Genomic DNA, 17,838 nt, shown 5'->3' with positions numbered 1-17,838 from the left:
AATGCTATCATATGTCAAAATGTGTTGTGCCTATGGCTGTGTGAATGTTTTGGCCAGATGATGGTTCCTCGGTAAAACATGAAGTTATCACTCAAATCTTTACAATTTTATCCTGAAGGGGACATGACAGGGCTCTACTGTTACATTTATTTTTAGGGTCACTAAGCCCTTTACACACAGCATGAACTCATCTAGTTTTTATTAGGCTTTTGAAATGAGAGTAAGGGTATTATCATTCTATGCAATATGAATCCAGTATCAAATCTGTGTATTTAATCTGAATCCCTCTAATCTTCTCCTTGAACCTATTTATGTTTCGAGTTCAACTTTTGACAAACCTGCAACTACAACCTAAACGTAAGGCAAGAAAGAAAGTTTGTACCAAAGCTGTTCAGTAAACAAAATTAAATTAATATATACACAGCAGCAGAAGGTATCAAATGTTATTTAAATAACTATTTACACATTTAAATAACAGTAGCCTGCTGACCGTGGCACATAGTTTTCAAAAGATACTTGTTCTAAATTCTGAAGCTCATTCAGGACTTAAAGTTAATCAGCTTCATTTATTGATATAACATGCGTGAAATTCTTATGAGAGATTCTGATACCTGAAACTGGCTTCCAACTGGAAATGTTACTGTTTTGCTATACAGGACGCACTTTGATGAAGCTGGGACTATAAAAACACTTGTAGTTGCACAGACCTGGGCTGCTGAGGACATCTTTCGCCACCGCTGTGCCTGAAACGCCTCGTAGGTAGTCCTGTGGCTTTAATTCCGTGACTTCTTGACATCACACTTCATCACCGTGTCCCCCATCTGCATAATCAATGCCTATATTTATGGTAGAAGTGAAGCTAACTGGAAGCTGAAAACAAGACAGAGCCGTCACGGTGTGCGCTGCTGGCTCGGGCGTGTGTGAGCTGACCAATCAGAGCAGACTGGGTATTTGAAAGTGGGAAAACTTAAAGAGACAGGAGCTAAAACAGAGTGCCCTGACAGAGGGGGAATACAGAGCTGCAGCACTGCACAGGATGAGAAAACTGATGCGTTTCTTTGACAATAAAAGCATATAAACCTATTCTAGTAGTAACCCAAAATACAATTATGAACCTGAAAATGTAAAGAGACGTTACATCATTTTAAAGGAAAACAACACAGTACAAAGATGTATGTAGACACAGACAGGTCAGTGCAGTTGCAGATGTGTTTGGGGAGAGCGTTCCAGAGGTTCCAGCATTCTCTATGTGTAAGTTAAATGTTATGTTTCTCTAAAGATCACGACTTGTCTCTTCCTCCTCACACTCCCGACAGCTGCTGTAACCAAGTAGCGAGGTCATGAAAGTACAACAGTTAGCCTTTCCCCCCTAAGAAACCTCAGTTGAACTGTAAATCAAAAGTGGATTTAGACTTCAGACCATCTCTGCCGCTGCTATCTAGCCCCCATTTACTAATATTTGTTGCATTTGATTTATGTTCTCTGTTGATATGCTGTGGTTTTCCATGTAGGAAAACTGACATATGGATCGTGGTTTGTTGTTTATAAGAGCATTGAATTACCTAAATAATCACCTGCAAAGTAGGCAGCAAAAACTGGTCTGAACTGATCATCAGCGCGACTCAGCATGTATCCTCTCCCCACCCCTCTATTTGCTCCAGGCGCTGTGTCTTTGTTCTCAGCCCGAGCCCTGGCACTGTCACTCACAACACGTGGCCAACATTTTGCCTTCCAGTGTGTTTGCCTGAACTAACCTCTGTGTCTGTTGACAGCAGCTGAAACACGATGTCCTTGTAAACTGCCTTTGTACTTTTATCTGCTGTGCGCCAGTGTCATTGGACTTCCTATGTGGGCTACCTGGTTCGTATCAAGTTTAATGAGTTGTAGTAATCTGTATCCCGTCTTGGACTTAGGCCCATCCTTCGACATAAAAAATGGATTAAGTGCCTCTTAACTGGTTCGGCCTACTAGCAACTGGTTCTCTTTTGTAGAAACAACTATCATTATGACATTTTACTTACACAATTAAAGCCATTAAAGTGTAAACGTGACATTGCTGGATGAATATGACAGACCAGAACAAGACTGAACTAAAGGGATTATATTTACCAAGCAGTCTATTGGGTGGTATCAGGACTGCTATGAGTTGCTGAAAGAGGCTGGCATTGACTGATTTAGCTAAATGATGCACTTCCTTTTCACTTATTCAGAAAAAAGATCAAGATCAGATTAGACTACAAGTTTGTGGGTTTTGGTGATGATGACTATCGAGGTGTTGTGATAGACAGCTGTGAAAGAACGACACTTCTCATGACACTTTAGATGTCCTAACACTTCAGTTACATTTTGCGTCATTTAGCATCCTGCTCCTATACATGTCATGAGGTATGCAATTGCTCACATTCCCTTGTAGTTTGATGACACAGAGGAAATGTCTCACATTTGTGACATGTCTTATTAATGTGGCAAATTTGCGATGATCTCCATCTGTTGTAGAGTTCCTGGCTTACAATTTCACACCCTATTTATACCTATGCATCCGCTCTCTTAGGTATTACTTTGTGAAAAAACTGCACTTCACAATCATTTCATTGGTTTCATTTGTAGTTTTTAATGTATGTATTCGCGTGACTCTGTGCCAGGCCTCAAATCCTCTTTCTGCAACTTCCTATAGTCTTTCATAATGAAAAAAGCCAATATTTTTCTGAACAAAAAGTACTCTGATGTAACAGAGGAAATACACTGCACACACACACACTCGCACTTTACACGTCATGGAAAAATACTCCCGTGTGAGCGAGCTCTCTCTCGTGGCGTGGCAGAGTGAGCCAGCTGGTTCTGTGGGTTCACCACTGACAGATAAACTGTTGCTGCAATTATAGAGTTACTGTCGGTCAGCCTTTGTGTAACGTGTGCATGTCCTAAGATGTTCAAAATATTTTTATTGTTAACTTTATTACCACAAACTACTTTGCTTCTTTACCTATTGTTACCTTTCATGTCATGTGAATAACAACTGGGCCAGCATCCAGTACTGAGAAGTGAAACGTTATGTTCACTATGACTCATTCATTGTCTTTAGGTTGGCAGGTATTTATCATTTATCAAAGTCTTACTTTTGACACCTTGTTGTCTCACTTCATGTGTTTCTGGTTTTGCTCCATAATCCAATCAAGAAGGCATGTTATTTTTTTTAACAATGACTTAGCGTTAACCGTCTTATCTCGTCGTCCTTTAGTCACTGTCCAAGTGGGCATCAGTCCCACACTGCATGTGTAGTTCGTGCAAGGCAGTGGTTGTTTGCGTGTGAGTGTTGCATGTGAAAACATTCATGACTCTGTCTGTAGTTCCTTCTCCCTTTTTTCGGTCTCTGCAGTCTTAAGCAAGCGTGAGACAAACAGCTGAATGCGGATGCACATTTGAATTTGTTGACTGTCGCAAACACCCACTGTTGAATGATTAGGAGCAAAACAAAGTTTATATTACACTGTATATTTTAGATTAACTGTAGGTGTGTCTCACCGAACTGAAACACTACAGACTCGCCCTCTTAAACAAACATCAGGGCTGCTGATCATGAATCACAGAGTAAAACACACACAACGTGCATCCATAGATAGCTAGCTTTCGGCTAATGTCTGTACGGTACAGTTGGTACATTGTCTGTTTAGGACAAAAAAAACAGTCCAGCAACTAAATTAGCATGAATGACACCAGTATAATCAAATCAATTTCTGATGTGAAAGGACCTGTCTTTCCAGATCACAGTTTATTGTTAGCTACATTGGTGGGAGGGCAGGACAAACATAAATTTACTTTTGCATGTGTGGTTTACAAGATGTTGTCAAGGGTGTGGTTATGTGTGTGTGTGTGTGTGTGTGTGTGAGTGAGAGTGAATCAGAATCCCTTTATTTGTCCCACAAATGGGGAAATTTCTGTGTCACAGCAGCCAAAGAACAGTTCAGATTAACAATAAACAATAATAATAGTATAAAATAAACAGTATAATAAAAAGTGTGTGTGTGTTTGTCTGTGTGTGTGTGTGTGTGTGTGTGTGTGTGTGTGTGTGTGTGTGTGTGTGTGTACATTCACTAAGAGTGGACATTCAATCAATCAATTTCTGGCAACAAACCTGCCTCCTATCAGACAGTAATTGTGATTAAGCGCTGGTTTCAGTGTGTGCCATTTAAACAGGCTGGCCACCTCAACAGTGTGAGGCTTTAAAGTAAGTAAACTCTGAGCCCAGTGTAGAGAATTAAGTGTTTACCAGTCTTATCATGTCTGCCTTCTTAAAGCATTTTAACTGTGCATTGACATTAAGCATTGCCACATGGGATGTGGCCTACAGCATGTAATGTTGCAACATACAACAACCACATGATGAGTACTTTCAGTGTTTCAGTGTCAGGTGTATTTTACAAACACTGAACAATGACGTTCACTTTACTCATATTTATTGGCAGACATGTTGCACCTCAGCAGCATTCTGAGGTCAAAGGATGGACCATACATCGTTGAGAGGGAAATTAATAAGTTCATCTGTAATTACATTTGATCATTTTCAAGCCATCAGTGTCTAATGGGGGAGTGTTTCCAGTAATGTCAAACTGATAAAGTCACCAGCAGAGTTGCTTTGCACCAGGTTGAGATGTGCTACCTCTGGTTTTTATGCACATCTTGGATTTTACACCTCGCTGCTGCGTTCTGCATCCAAACTTGAACTTGAACTTTAACCTTGTTCGCTTTAAAGCACATCCAAGTAGAGTGCAGCCGTCCAAGAAGCTGGAACAACGACAACACTTCTCTGTGTTTTGGCCCTTTTGCCTGTATAAATTATTCACATGTACAATGACATGCAAGCGGTGAGTTGAGCTCTCGGCACCGGCTGCGATCCAGCAGCACGAGCAGCTCAGATCGCTTCTCTGGACAATGCCCAAGAATGTCATGAGACTGAGGTCATCGTGCAGACCATGAGGTGATATGATACTTTCAATTTTATTTTGATAACCCCGCCTCTTCCTGTTTCTGTCTTTATGCATTTCAAAGTCTGAACCTCATAGTGTGTTTTTTAAACTAGAAACAGGTCGACTGGTCTGCTGTCTGTTTCTCTAATATACTGCCTTCTTGTTCAGCCTGTCTCATTATTAATAGTCTTGATGTTTGGCCTACATAGCCCTGTTGTCTGGCTACCATTAGCTGCTTTGCCAGCCTTGTGTCGCAAATTACATATAATTACATCGCCTGCCAGTGGTGGACTGTCCTGTCGGCACTGGTTGTTTCTTTTTGTTTATCATTGAGGAAAATTTCGAGCCCACTCCCTGCATTAGCTTTGGCAGCAGAATCCAACAACAACTACCACTCTGTGGCACCTCAGCATCATATAACCAGTCAGCTCTGCCTGCTAGGTTGCAGTGACAGAGAGACTTACAGAAAGAGCCAGGCGAGACTGACGCTAGATGGCAAAGCTGCGAGCTACAAGGCTGTAGCTGGCACGCGGTCATAATAGCCGCTGTGTGTAAATGGGAAAGTTGTTTGGCTTTCTGAAATACAGTCCACAGAACTGTCATGAGGCCCTCAAGCAAAGAGAAGAAAAGAATACATCCACATCCACTGTCCATAATAACTTCAGACAATAGTACATGAAATGATCTCTACAGCTGTCTGCAGCAAGAAAAAGATCATTGTCAAGTATTGTTGACTTAAATGCTTTCTCTGTGACGACTATATAGAAATGTGGCTGTAAATAGGTGACACATACCCGTAAGGATCAGTTGCAGTGACCCAGATAGCATGATGTCAGGGATGACAGGTTGTAGTACATTGCTGTATTTATTCTTGTGTAATGATTTTATACGAACTCCAGGACACAGTTGTTTAGGGTCAGTGGGTTGTATGGGACTCTCTCAAGGTCAGAGACAATGCTGATAATTAATGTGCGTCACCCTATCACTGCAGGGTCACTCAGTTGATATCACTTTTATCAGACTACCATTCATTCAGAGAGATTTGAAAGTTTCCGCAGGGGTTTTAAAAACAATTATAAAATGGATAGTTCCTGTCCTTGGTTATGATTGGCTGAGCCGTGGTGGAAGCCATAGAGCATATTCACACGGCAGCTATTTTCCTCTGACATCATGCTCATAGTATGAAGCTCAAATGTCGGACTGCATGTTCCAGGTTGCAAGTTATATAAACATAGTTAATCTGACAAATCGTTAACATTTCATCACTTCTCGATTGAAACACCTTCAACCGTAATGTTAGCCAGGAAGTGGTGGAATGCTAACATTAGCTGCTGACTAACATTAGTTTGAATAATTTCCCTATCCATTATCTTTTCAGTTGCTGGTCAATCAGTAAATTGTGAAATTATAACAATTTGTCAGATTCACAACTTGCAACCTGGAACACAGTACAAAATTAGGCATCCAACCATGAACATGACATCAGAGAAAAATATCCGCTATGTGAATATGGCCCACTGTAAACACCTGTAACAGTATTACAGTATTATTGTGCCAAACAAGTGGTTTCTAAATGTCAGGTTGATTAGAGAGAAATTAGAGCTAGGAAAAGAAGCTGGGAATATGAAATAGACTACATGGTCCGATTGCTGTTTTCAGAGCAAGATCTGGATTCTGACTTTAAAACAGTCACCAAAATGGAGCTGAACCAGACGCTCCATCAGTTTTATACCACTGTGAAAAACAAGAAAAGTGCTTTCACATTGTGCCATCATTTTGTGTGAAAATGCAGGCTAACCAGACACAGCTACTAGAGCTAGAGGGCGATATTCATAATGAAAAATGATAATAATTGTGAATGGCTAATGCTGCTGTTCGGGTCAGAATATGACAGCTGACACGGCATCAAGGAAATGAGATTTTCATCACAGACAATATAAACTTGAAAGTAGGGACACCATGATCTGACACAACAGTTGATGTGCGTCACCCACTGCAGGGTCATTTAGTTCATATCTTTTTCAACAAGAAGGCAGTCTGGACAGTTTTTATAGCAACACAATAAACACACTCAGAAGATCACAGTGAGTTGAGTTTTCGTCTTGGTTGTGGAAAATGTGTTTTGAAACAAACAGAACAGCAGGGACGTGCACAGACATTGTGGGGGGCGGGGCCTCTAAAGAACGAAAGCCCCCCACACAATTTCTGTACGCCACACCAGCGTTCATAGTGACACACTATTCATACTTATAAGCCAACATATATGCAAATATCAAAAATATCAATATCTGTATTATCCACATGTATCTTTATAATTCACAAATATGTGGCTGGTACATTCCTTTCTGGGTTAAATTCACATTTCTGGAGATGACTAAAGTGGGGTCATTGTATTTTCTGCGCATAATTAAGCTGATGCTATAATCAAAAATTGAGTTTAAAAACATGACAACAAAAATGCAAATGTGTTCCCTGTCTGCTTCAATCAGATTAAAGCACTACACGTACAGCCATGTATCACACCTCAGGCTTTTCTCTATTGGAAATAAACATATAGGGTTAGGCTTAGGGTTCAGAAGCTACTTTCAGGAGACCTGTTTGAAAGGAGAGGATGCAGGCAGCTTTGGATGGAGATGCAGAGTGTTTTCCACTGTCATAGCCTGTTGGTTGTGTAAAAAAAAACAAAGTTGTGTACGTCTGAAATAGTCGAGTGCTGGTGGATTATTTCAAATTATTATTTAAGTTTCCACTCTGAATAGCATGTGCATTATTATAAATGTAATTAACCATCAGAGAGGGCTGTCTTCTTCTGACATCCTACAGGAGGCTGTAAGGACAGACCCTTACCCAGACACAAATTCATATATTATTTTTGACATAGATAGATAGATAGATAGATAGATAGATAGATAGATAGATAGATAGATGTGACAAAACTCAGTTTCTGTGTGAAACAAGCAAGCATGACGAGATGGCGTTCATGTCATCAAATAATGCCAGGAAACTGCGAAACACTGTGTTCCCTAAAACCTGCTTTAAGCAAAGCATAGCAATAGTTGGAGTGGTATCAACATTCCACAAAGCCACTGGCATGCCATGACACATGCATTGGAAACACACCCACCCAAGTGATTCCACTGAATGATGGCGAATTCAGTTCAGACAACAAAAAGGACAATCGTCAGAACATGCCCCAAAACTGAGTCGAGTTCAGATTATTTCAACTATTTATTGATATTTTTACCATTCCCTTATCATATTGATTGAATGATAATAATAATAATAATAATAACAATAATAAAAATGATAATAATAATAATAATAATAATAATAATAATAATAGCCTAAAACAATTAACACCAGCAAGGAGGGCACTTGTTGAGTCTGAGGGCAAAAGGATAGCAGCTCAAGTCCCCTCAGGGGTCTATGTAAGTGCCTGCAGAACAGCACGTGTGGTTGTTACATTAACCCTCATTTTCAATGTAACCCCTAACAGACACATCTTTACAAAGTCAGAATGGGCAGATGGATTGAGTATAACAATTTCTGCAAACTTCCCAAACCCAAGCACACCTACTTCATGTGAGAAAGTAGGCAGAATATGAACTTTTACCTGAACATTTGGAGCTCTATTTTTTCATTTTTCACACAACTTTTTCCGTCACTCATGAGTACAACTGAGTGCAACACCATGAATGAGTTGAGGAGAGACGTGTGCACCATTATCCCCATTTTTATCCGCAGTGTTTTGCTGTGTGATGCAGGTTTATCACCTCACCTTCCAGTGAGCCGAGGTCAAACGTTTTTGCCTTTAGACGCGTCATCATCAACTCATCATACCACCTAGGTCGTTAAAAGCACACCTACTTTTTCTAATCCTTTAGATACTCTATAACAAGTACATCTCAACAAAACAAGCTCAACAAAATATATAAGAAAGGTCTAATAATTTTTAGGCATTTTAATGCAGAATTCGTACATTTCGCATCTTTAAATCTAAAATTGTTAAAATGAACAAGCATCTGCTACACATACAGCATATGCAGGTCAGCTGACCTATGGTGCCATGAAAAAACAATGTCCTTTGAAGGGCGGCCTTGGTCCAGAAAAGTGTGGGAACCACTGCTCTAAAGGAGAAAGCTGAAATCTAAAGTAGTGAGTTTGTGTACCTTTAGATAGAGTTAGTGTGTAAGCCAGTTAAAACATACAATAATTAAGATGCAAGTTTAATAGGTCGTTTAGACAAAGTGAACACACCACAGTGCTAGCGTTAGATTAACCTAACGCACAGTGAAGTTGACAGTGACATTATCTGGCTATTTCGGTCAAATAAACAGTCAGGGAAGCAACGCAAGTAAACAAGTGGATCCAGTGGTCAAACTAGTCAAACAACCACCATTGCCGATGAAATCGTACATATTATATCTTTAAATCTAAAATTGTTAAATTAATAAGCATCTGTCTACATACAGAATATGCAGGTCAGTTGGCCCATGGTGCCATGAAAAAACAATGTCCTTTGAAGGGATGCCTTGGTCCAAAAAAGTAGTGAGTTTGTGTACCTTTAAGATAGAGTTAGTGTGTGTAAGCCAGTTAAAACATACACTAATTAAGATGCAAGTTTAACAGGCCATTTAGACGAAGTGAACACACCACAGTGCTAGCGTTAGGTTAACTTAAAGCTGGCGGGAGGAGAGCTCAGAGATGACTTTTTTAACTTTTGTCATGATAAAGTTAATATATCTTCACTTCCATCTATCAACCTGACTGCAGCGACAAACCGCCGAGCTGACCTCCATTGTTAGGTGTTTATGTACTGTTGGTGAGTGGTGAGCTTGGTGGTTGACCTGAATTTGATCACAAACACACACACACCCTTGCAGCATGACGCTGCTGGCTTGGCAAATGTACAGTGACATTAGCTGGCTATTTCAGGCAGGTTAACCTAACACTAGCACTGTGGCGTGTTCATTCGTCTAAATTACCTATTTAACTTGCACGTCTAAAAGACCTATTTAACCTAACACTAGCACTGTGGCGTGTTCACGTTGTCTAAATGACCTATTTAACTTGCATCTTGGTGTTGGTTAGAGAAATGCATTGTCATTTGGACAAAGTGAACACACCCCAGTGCTAGTGTTAGATTAAAACTAACCCTAGGTGTGGTTGGTTAGAGAAATGCACACACCACAAGCTTTGGTTACACCATGTCATCCACACTTTGATATAAATATTTTTTTGGAGTTGACCCTTTTAAGGACTATCCAATTTTCTGTGTCAGAAAGCCCCCCCCCGGTCCCCAGTACAAAGATGTACTTATTATCGAGTATGCATGAATCAAAATGGAATTAAACTGGAGCAGAGTAGGCTCACTCAAACTGATAAACAACCAGTTCACTGGTTGTAAGAGGTTTGTTTTGACAGAATGTCCCTGGATTGTTTTATATTTCCTGGAATCAGTTTATGAGCTTATGAGAGTCAACAGCATTCCTTCTGTACTCAGTCTCTCCGCCCCTAAACACACACATATAATGGTATACACACACTCATTGCCAATGCCCCTTGTGTATTTCAGCAGTTTAACTCCTTGGTCTGGTTTCACTCTTATCATACCACCCATTCTCCTCATTCTCATTGCATTCGATTTGTACAACTGAGTGTCTCCTCTTAAGGCCTTGTCTTCATATGTGCACTCAAAGGATTCTTGGTGCACCTTTGCTTGCACAAGAATATTTCACGCATTTTTTCGGTGGACTTTTTCTGCTGCAACATCGACTGTACTGTAATTGTTTCGGGTGTCTGTTATGGAATTGATTTTAAAATTTCCCTTGAGGTTTTAATACAGAATTATGTATGTAGTTGTTAAAAAAATGCAGGGTAATGTAAACCAGACATACCTACTGGGGCATTCATAATGACTTGAAAAGTTATAAGGCATCTGCTAAAAGAGTCAAACAGTGCGTGCCTCCCTATCCTAACCCCTCTCTACACATTTGTTCTTATGGTAAAGAAATTAGAAATTAAGATTATCACAAATAGTACTGAACTGCTTTTTACATTTTTCAATTAGTAAAGACACAGTGAATATGTATAAATTAATATATAATTGACTACATACAGTATGTTAGGGATTAGGAATACCTTACCAAAAAATAATATTAATAATAATAAATGACAAACACTTAAATAACATAGAACTACAAAGAGGTAGTAGTTCCATCCATCCATCTTCCTCCGCCTTTCTGGAGTCGGGTGACGATGGCACAAGCTTTGCAGGGTTTTCCAGACATCCCTCTCCCCAGCAACGCTTTCCAGCTCCTCCTGGGGGATCCCGGGGCATTCCTTTATCAGATGAGATGTATAATCCCTCCAGCGAGTTCTGAATCTGCCCCAGAGTGTCCTGCCAGTTGGCCTTGCCTGGAAAACCCGAAAGGCATTCTGATCAAATGCCTGAACCACCTCAGCTGGCTCCTTTCGACGCAGAGGAGCAGAATCTCTGCATTACTGCTGACACAGCACCAATCCTCCTGTCCATCTTATGCTCCATTTTTCCGTAACTCATGAACAAGACCCCACATACTTAAACTACTTTGCTTTGGGCAAGTGCACACCCCTCAACCAGAAGGGGCAATCCACCTTTTTCTGGCAGGGAACCATTGCCTCGGACTTGGAGGTGCTGACCCTCATCCGAACTGCTTTGCATGCAGCTGCAAACTGCCCCAGTGCCTGCTGGAGGTCACGGACCAAAGAAGCCAGCAGAACCACATCTTTTGCAAAGAGCAGAGATGCAATTTCTGAGGTTTCCAAAGCAGACACTGTCCTTACCAAGGCTGCACCTTGATCCTATCCATGAATATCATAAACAGGATCTGGGACAAGGGAAAACCCTGGCAAGTCCAGCACCAGGTACATGACAAAGCTCTCACTTTGGTTATATAGTGATCAGATAGCTAATAGCAACTGGTACCCCATATTCTCACAGTACCTACCACAGCACATCCTGACGGATCCATCCATCCAAACACATGAGGACTGGATGGGCAAACTCCCATTACCCCCCTAACAAGCCCACAAGGGTAAAGAGTTCATTCGCTGTTTATTATTTGGTGCCAAACCAAAACCAAGGGAAAGTATGCTGTCCCAAAGAATGTGTAGACCCACAAACACAACAACAACAAACTGAACAATTTAATGAGGCGTTCTCTGGTGTATTAGCTGAACGCTACTCAAGTCTCACAAAAATCTTTCAAAACGGCACGGCAAGTTCCAGCAGCTCCCGGTTTTCAGATTTTTATAGAAAAGGTTCAAACACAGAACAGCTGGACCTTTTCTGACTGTTTATTCAATGTATCCAATATGTGAACAAATGGACTTCCAACACACTCAACATTAGAGGGTTTGCTTGGCAGTTACAGCTGCCTGTACAGCAACCTGCCTTTCTTGTCCGGCCAAAGCATATCTCCTGGTTTCCTCAATTTCTATAATATCTGCCCACCTAGCTAGACTTTGTACAGTGTGTCTAAAGGTCAGAGAAAAGGCTGTAGGCACAGAACCAAACAGTATGCATCATTACATTGTAAGTGCAGGTATTTTCAGCCAAGCTTGCAACATGTACTGGATGGACTGCCATGAAATTCTGTACAAACATTTGTGGTTCACAGGGATGAAACCTACATGCTTTGTTGACTTTTTATCTGTTTTCACCATGGAATTAAAAAAATGTTTTCTCTACTGGATGGATTGTTCAAAAATTCATGTCAACTTCAGGATGAATTGTAATAATTTTCTAAACCGCCCTATATTTCTGAAGCACCGTCATCAGGCCAAAATTTCTACAATACATACATTATACCTGCTAAACATTAGCATGTCAGCATGTCATGGCTGCTACACCCTTTCTTTTTGTTGTTTTATTTAGTTTGTCTATAGATTAGAAACTAGATTAATTTGGGCCAAGCAATAACCCATTACATTTTGGAGCCAATTGACTAGGATTGGGTGGATACAGAAATATTTTTTTCTTTTTCATTAACATTGCGAGATATGGAATCCCAGTCAATGGATGTCAAGCTCAATAGTGACAAAACATAGCCAAGACATATCACATGTCATTTCACAATCCACATTAATAGGTGCCAGATATATATACTGTATATGTTCAATTTTATTTCATTCTGTTTTAATTGAAATATTTGTGTATACATACATGTGTGTTTAGTGTGAGGGGGGAACAACTTACATTCTATGTAGAATCCTATGTTGTAAAATGACAATAAATGAACCTCAATGTATGAGGGCAGCGGTAATAGATGGAGCAAATGTGTCAGGTTGCCAGATTTTCATTCACAAGGGTGCTCATTGTGTTTTTGTTGTGGTTTCAAGTTCTACTGCCATGGAGATTAAATGTTGGATGACTTCTTAGAATTGCCAAGTATGAGATGATCGTGCTGGTGCCATGTTATTAGGAATACACAGAGATGGCCATGTAAAAGTATACCTCCAGATTGCTTCATATTGATGGCTGACACGGACAAATTTGTCCCTAATGGAAAGAAAAGATCAGCCTCTCCAGGAACTCAAACTGCATTTAACAGTTTAGTTAAGGTTGAAGGTGTCATTATCATCTTCAAGCTAAATCTGATTGCATCAGGTGCAGCTCATGTGTTGTTGCTGAACGTGTTGTTTTTATTTTTTTTATAAATAAATAATAATAAATAAATGTTTTTATGTTGATTTGGAGGAATGATGCAGGAATGATGCATCTTTTTATATGACAGATCTAAGAGCACTGCCGTGAAGATTGCTTTCAACCACCATGTACTCTGTGATATACAAAAAGAACTATGAATAATGCCGTCAGTATTATACTAAGATATATAGTGGGCTTCATAATTGTAAATGAATAACTCCTAAAAGAATGTAGTGTCAAAAACACACATGAAGTAGTGACTCAACATAAAACAGAGCTCTAATAGTTTGCTCAGAGACCGATCAGAAACCCTGAATCTCCTTAAAATTGCTTCTGAGATGTAATGATGTTTGTTTCTCTTGATGGAGTGGATAAAGAGGCTGAAACATCCTCTGTGGTCTGGTGCATCTTGTACATCTGGTCTGATTTCCCTTACATGTCAACAAAACATTGGCAGATACTGATCAGCATACCACACTCTAAGTTTCTGCAGTAATCGCTCTTCTCCACATCATTGTGTAACCACCCAGACAGGCTCTCTCTGCATTCCCATCGTACTCTGAGGGCTGAAGAAAACACAGCTAGTCATTCATATTTTCATAGTGGTTGCAGTGTATTGGTATTGAGATATTTATATAATGTATAGTCTACACAACAATATATGGTCAAATTTGGTGTTCTTCTATAAGGCGAATTTTATCAGAAGATAACAGCCACTGTAAGCTGGTTTGATTATGAGCTACAGGGGAATGAAATCAGGGGAGTAAGTTGAAATATTAGAGCCTTGCCAACTCTCTAGCTCCACTCAGGTCAGCACATGTATCCCCAACCATATGAGTAAAATGCAAATATATCCCAGTGCTCTACCTTGTTATTATCTTAATCTAGAGTGATTGACAGTTTTTCATGTTTCTAACATTTCCTGTTTCATGGTTCTAGCTTCATAGGGCTTGCCAGCAGGAGTATTGTGCGTAATCCAAGTGGGACACCTGTGCAGCACATTTTACTAAAAGAAAGCATGAGATGCGTAGTTGGCCCACTTCGATTATGAACAAGCTCACATTCAGCCCCCAGTTATTATTTAGAACTGGATACTGTGGCACCGCTCAGCCTTGCTTCCAATTTTGCCCAGTGGCCCAGTGGCCACTCCTCAAAAAGGACTTCCCCGGAGGTCACGTGACCAACAGCCACAATGGATGTGGAAAACTAGAGCTCCACTCATACCTCCGTATTTCATTGTAAACCTCTGAGTCGCCTGAATTACTACTTCAGTGTTCCAGTAGGATGTCTGAAGGAACAAGGAAACAGATATCATCGTCGCCTACACTATCGGGAAGAAAAACGGAAACCGGCTAACATGTTGGCTAATGCTCGCACAGAACTCAACATTGAGGAGGTCATCACTCAAGTGTTAGAGAAACAACAAAACGTGCTTGAATCTGTCGTGCACAACACGATTAAGGGAGCACTGTCAGAAAATCAATAACTTGCTGCAGCATATTCAGTTAGAACTTGGGACACAGGGTATTACTGTACATGAGCTGGTACAACGGATGGACAAAACAAAGGGAGAAACTTGGGAGAGAAAAAAGTCAGTCAATGGCTGTATCAGTGACTACCTAAAACTTGAGCACAAGATGGCAAAAATGGAAGACGTATCATCGGACTAACAGAGGGCCGTGAAAAGAATGACCAAGTCTCTAGGAATCCTTGCCATAGCGGATTCCCTCCCTGAAAAACAACCCTGTCATTGAAGTAAACAGAGCTCACAGAATATATGGCAAAGGTTCTAAGCGGACTATGATCTTCAGGTGTTTGAGGTACCAAGACCTATTCTTCAAGGTGCGAAAGAAGCACAGAAAAACGGGTTGATCCCAGATACTGGGAGACTACTACAGTTTAAAGCCGACTCATTTACCATACAGCGACGCCAGGTATTTGCTGACGTACAGAGATAGCTTCACGCCAAGGGAGTCCCAAACTTTCTCATTTACCCTGCCACCCTAAAAGTGAACCACAAAGGGAATGCTCTTACATTTATCAGAGATAAGGGTGCAGAAGTATTCTGCCAGGAGCTGGGCAACCTCCAGACAACAGCATGACACGGCGCAACCGGACCCGGAACCCGTGTTGGAATCAGAGACACTGGTCACAAGCTAGTGCTAGTCACTGGGCTCCTTCTTGTCTTCACAGCTGAGCAAGTTCCAGTCTGGCACTGCGACTGTAACCTCTCACTTGCTAGATCCAGGGAAATCCAACATTTCTTCGGAGATGACTGGCATGTTTTCTTTATTTTGGTTGCCTTTTGCCAGGATGTTAAGTTTTGCTTAAACTTGTTTGGAATAGGCTAGACACCAATGGTAAACATTATTTTACATTGGGGTAGTCTATATGGACTGTGGCAAGGGCGGTAGGCATTGTGATTATGTAAACTGGCCATGGCACTACTTATGGCGATAGTGTGTGTGGCCTGGAACGTCCCGGTTATTCAGGTAAAAGGAGGGGGAAAGTCGCTAGAGTTCGCACGAACTGCGTTTGATGTGGCCACATATCTTAACGACAGGGACGGGTTTTGTGGTCTCAGAGTGACGGGGGAGAGGGATTTGATATCTCTACATCTTAATCACACTTTGCTCAACATGGTTTCAACTAATGGACTGCATTCAGAACCCATCTCAATTGAACGGGGCTCTCGGCAGGGGTGCCCTCTCTAAACCATACTCTTTGCAATCCCACTTGAACTGTTGGTACAAATGATGAAAATAAAATCTGTAATATCCAAATTAAGTCAAGGAACAACTCAATATAGCTGTATTCAGGCATTTTATTGTATATCTCTGACCTTGAGGAATCTATACCAGACATTCTCAAGACCTTCGATGAATTTGGCTCATTCATTGCTCCAGTCATAAAATCAATTGGACCAAGTCTACTCTGCTTTTACTAATAATTGGATGGTAATGCCATCCATGTGTGGTATGATACTAATCCAATTAAAAATTACATACGTTGGCATTATTATACTAAGCAAAATTGTCAAAGATAACAATGAGGCAATTAATGAGGCAAACATTCAAAGTGACCTCGCCAGGTGGTCTGCTCTCCCAGCATCACTACAATCTAAGATTTCTGCCATCAAAATTAACGTGTTACCCCGTATTAACTTCTTCAGTGCAGTGATCCCACTGCCTCCACACATTACATTTTGGAAAAGGCTTAATTCTCTGATTCATGGTTACATACAACCTAGGTTAAAATATTCCACCCTGCAACACAACAAATGAAATGGTGGTCTGGCTCCGCCTGACTTTAAAATGCATCACATGGCTTATCAGTTACGCTACATTAACGTGTGGATTGAACCCACATCTGTGGTTCCATGGAGAGAAATGGAGCAACAAACTTTCTCAGGTCTCAGTTTAACCTTTCAGCCTATCATCACCAATACAATAGCCAACTTCAGACTAGTGGAGGAGCATTCACATTATACCAATAAGTGGCATCTCCAGACCCCAATATGACACAAAATGAATATACTCTCTGGAAATAAGCCCGTCCTTTGTAAGCAATAGAGTGAGAGAGGTATTTATACTCTTGAGCACATATTAAAACTCAAATGGTCTATCAGGCTTTGGGGGCCTGAGGGCTTGTTTTGACTTCTTTTTTCTTTTATCTACGTTTACGCTCTGCCCTTCTTCAGACGGGCACTATGCAGGTGGGTGTGGATGAGCAAGTATGTGGGTGGTGGTCGGAGGAGGGACATGTATTGCAAAAAGAGGACTTCCCCCATAGAGTAACATCATAAAAGTGACTCTGAAACTCTTGACAGGACACTTCGAACTGCACACAAGATCAATTAATACACTTTCTGTTAAAAACCTTTGAATCTTTGAGCTCGGTCAGGGATGCCATCAAGTTTGGATGCCTTGCATGGAATAATCCTGCAGTCCTGGGCTTTTTGTACCTCCTCTGCTGGGAAGTTGTTGATCAGTGGCAGAACTGGACGTGAGACGTGATCTGATTTGCTAAAGGGAGAATGAGGGAGGGCCTTATATCCTTCCCGGAAAGGAGCATGCACATGTTCAAGCATGTTTCCACTGCACGTATGTGAGCTATTGCTGATATCCTGGCATGACTTTCATCAGGTTCCCTCACAGGGTGTTGATCCCACTGACAACTCATACA

Source organism: Pagrus pagrus (assembly GCF_965226575.1).
Source record: "Pagrus pagrus genome assembly, chromosome: 2".
NCBI lineage: Eukaryota > Metazoa > Chordata > Actinopteri > Spariformes > Sparidae > Pagrus > Pagrus pagrus.
This window is presented reverse-complemented; position numbering follows the sequence as displayed.